Here is a 3,720-nt window from a genome sequence, read left to right as displayed (position 1 = left end):
GAGCGGTGTGTCTCTTTTTTTCTTTGCGCTGATACCTTTGGAAAATTGTTCTGATGGTGGTGAGAGTAGAGCACGACTACCTCCGTGACGCAATTGGCCATCGGGTTCGGCTGCTAATCAAAAGGTTTGAGGTTCGAGCCCTCCCATGAGCGGTGTGTCGCTTTTTTTCTTTGCACTGATATCTTTGGAGAAGTGTTCTGACCATAGTGAGAGTGGAGCACGACTGTCTCCGTGGCGCAATCTGCTAGTGCGTCGGCTTTTAAGCAAAAAGTTTGAGGTTCAAGCCCTCCCATGAGCGGTGTGTCTCTTTTTTTCTTTGCGCTGATACCATTGGAAAAATGTTCTGATGGTGTTGACAGTGGAGAACGACTACCTCCATGACACAATTGGCTAGCGCGTTGGGCTGTTAACCGAAAGGTTGCAGGTTCGAACCCTCCCATGAGCGGTGTGTCTCCTTTTTTCTTTGCGCTGATACCTATGGAAAAATGTTCTGATGGTGGTGAGAGTAGAGCACGACTACCTCCATGACGCAATTGGCTAGCGCGTTCGGTTGTTAACCAAAAGGTTGGAGGTTCGAGCCCTCCCGAAAGCGGTGTGTCTCTTTTTTCTTTGCGCTGACAGCTATGGAGAAATGTTCCGAGAGTGTTGAGAGTGGAGCACGACTGTCTCTCTGGCGCAACTGCTAGTGCGTCGGCTGTTAAGCAAAAGGTTGGAGGTTCGAGCCCTCCCAGGAGCTGTGTGTCGCTTTTTTTCTTTGCGCTGATAGCTTTGGACAAACGCTCTTACGGTGGTGAGAGTGGACCGTGGTTGGGTCCGTGGTGCAATGGCTAGCGCGATCGGCTGTTAACCAAAAGGTTGGAGGTTCTAGCCCTCCCATGAGCGGTGTGTCACTTTTTTTCTTTGCACTGATATTTTGAGGAAGTGTTGTGACCGTGATGAGAGTGGAGCACGACTGTATTTTGGGACGATTGGCTAGCGCGTTGGTCTGTTAACCAAAAGGATGGAGGTTTGAACCCTCCCATGAGCGGTGTGTTTTTTTTTCTTTGCGCTGATAGCTTTGGAAAAATGTTCTGTTGGTGGTGAGAGTGAAGCACGACTACCTCCGTGACGCAATTGGCTAGCTCGTTCGGCTGTTCACCGAAAGGTTGGAGGTTCGAGCCCTCCCATGAGCGGTGTGTCTCTTTTTTTCTTTGCGCTGATACCTTTGGAAAATTGTTCTGATGGTGGTGAGGTTAGAGCACGACTACCTCCGTGACGCAATTGGCTATCGGGTTCGGCTGCTAATCAAAAGGTTTGAGGTTCGAGCCCTCCCATGAGCGGTGTGTCGCTTTTTTTCTTTGCACTGATATCTTTGGAGAAGTGTTCTGACCATAGTGAGAGTGGAGCACGACTGTCTCCATGGCGCAATCTGCTAGTGCGTCGGCTGTTATCCAAAAGGTTGGAGGTTCGAGCCCTCCCATGAGCGGTGTGTCGCTTTTTTTTCTTTGCACTGATATCTTTGTAGAAGTGTTCTGACCGTGGTGAGAGTGGAGCACAACTGTCTCCATGGCGCAATAGGCTAGCGCGTTCGGCTGTTAACCAAAAGGTTGGAGGTTCGAGCCCTCCCACGAGGTGTGTGTCGCTTTTTTTTCTTTGCACTGATATCTTTGGAGAAGTGTTCTGACCGTGGTGAGAGTGGAACACGACTGTCTCCGTGGGACGATTGGCGAGCGCGTTGGTCTGTTAACCAAAAGGATGGAGGTTCGAACCCTCCCAAAAGCGGTGTGTCTCTTTTTTTCTTTGCGCTGATACCTTTGGAAAAATGTTCTGTTTGTGGTGAAAGTTGAGCATGACTACCTCCGTGACGCAATTGGCTAGCGCGTTCGGCTGATAACCAAAAGGTTGGAGGTTCGAGCCCTCCCGAGAGCGGTGTGTCCCTTTTTTTCTTTGCACTGATATCTTAAAAGAAGTGTTGTGACCGTGATGAGAGTGGAGCACGACTGCTTTGTGGCGCAATTGGCTAGCGCGTTTGGCTGTTAACCAAAAGGTTGGAGGTTCGAACCCTCCCATGAGCGGTGTGTCGCTTTTTTCTTTGCGCTGATAGCTTTAGAGAAACGTTCTGACGCTGGTGAGAGTGGAGCACGACTGTCTCCGTGGCGCAATCTGCTAGTGCGTCGGCTGTTAACCAAAAGGTTGGAGGTTCGAGCCCTCCCATGAGCGGTGTGTCGATTTTTTTTCTTTGCACTGATATCTTTGTAGAAGTGTTCTGACCGTGGTGAGAGTGAAGCACGACTGTCTCCGTGGCGCAATTGGCTAGTGCGTTCGGCTGTTAACCAAAAGGTTGGAGGTTCGAGCCCTCCCACGAGCGGTGTGTCGCTTTTTTTTCTTTGCACTGATATCTTTGGAGAAGTGTTCTGACCGTGGTGAGAGTGGAACACGACTGTCTCCGTGGGACGATTGGCGAGCGCGTTGGTCTGTTAACCAAAAGGATGGAGGTTCGAACCCTCCCAAAAGCGGTGTGTCTCTTTTTTTCTTTGCGCTGATACCTTTGGAAAATTTTCTGATTGTGGTGAAAGTGGAGCATGACTACCTCCGTGACGCAATTGGCTAGCGCGTTCGGCTGATAACCAAAAGGTTGGAGGTTCGAGCCCTCCCGAGAGCGGTGTGTCCCTTTTTTCTTTGCGCTGACAGCTATGGAGAAATGTTCCGACAGTGGTGAGAGTGGAGCACGACTGTCTCCGTGGCTCAATCTGCTAGTTCATCGGCTGTTAAGCAAAAGTTTGGAGGTTCGAGCCCTCCCCGGGAGCAGCGTGTCGCTTTTTTCTTTGCGCTGATAGCTTTAGAGAAACGTTTTTACGGTGGTGAGAGTGGACCGCGGTTGGGTCCGTGGTGCAATGGCTAGCGCGATCGGCTGTTAACCAAAAGGTTGGAGGTTCTAGCCCTCCCATGAGCGGTGTGTCACTTTTTTTCTTTGCACTGATATCTTTGAAGAAGTGTTGTGACCGTGATGAGAGTGGAGCAGGAACTGTCTCCATGGCGCAATTGGCTAGCGCGTTGGGCTGTTAACCAAAAGGCTGGAGGTTCGAACCCTCCCATGAGCGGTGTGTCTCTTTTTTTCTTTGCGCTGATACCTTTGGAAAAATGTTCTGATGGTGGTGAGATGAGAGCACGACTACCTCCATGACGCAATTGGCTAGCGCGTTCGGCTGTTAACCAAACGGTTGGAGGTTCGAGCCCTCCCAGGAGCGGTGTGTCTCTTTTTTCTTTGCGCTGACAGCTACGGAGAAATGTTCCGACAGTGTTGAGAGTGGAGCACGACTGTCTCCGTGGCGCAACTGCTAGTGCGTCGGCTGTTAAGCAAAAGGTTGGAGGTTCGAGCCCTCCCAGGAGCAGTGTGTCGCTTTTTTTCTTTGCGCTGATAGCCTTGGAGAAGCGTTGTGAGGGTGGTGAGAGTGGAGCACGACTGTCTTTGTTGCGCAATTGGCTAGCGCGTTGGGCTGTTAACGAAAAGGTTGGAGGTTCGAACCCTCCCATTAGCGGTGTGTCTCTTTTTTTCTTTGCACTGATATCTTTGGAGAAGTGTTCTGACCGTGGTGAGAGTGGAGCACGACTGTCTCCGTGCGACGATTGGCTAGTGCGTTGGTCTGTTAACCAAAAGGATGGAGGTTCGAACCCTCCTAAAAGCGGTGTGTCTCTTTTTTTCTTTGCGCTGATACCTTTGGAAAAATGTTCTTATTGTGG

At 50.5% G+C, this 3,720-nt stretch overlaps 1 non-coding gene across 1 annotated transcript; it reads left to right on the top strand.

Moving 5' to 3' along the window:
* The first annotated feature begins 1,981 nt into the window (after nt 1-1,981).
* TRNAN-GUU (transfer RNA asparagine (anticodon GUU)) lies at nt 1,982-2,054 on the top strand. Its single transcript has one exon. It is a non-coding gene; the product is annotated as a tRNA-Asn (tRNA).
* The last annotated feature ends 1,666 nt before the right edge of the window (nt 2,055-3,720 follow it).

The sequence above is a fragment of the Rhipicephalus microplus genome, unplaced genomic scaffold (assembly GCF_043290135.1).
Source record: "Rhipicephalus microplus isolate Deutch F79 unplaced genomic scaffold, USDA_Rmic scaffold_17, whole genome shotgun sequence".
NCBI lineage: Eukaryota > Metazoa > Arthropoda > Arachnida > Ixodida > Ixodidae > Rhipicephalus > Rhipicephalus microplus.
The sequence above is the reverse complement of the archived record's forward strand: the minus strand, read 5'-3'. Positions and strand labels throughout refer to the sequence as shown.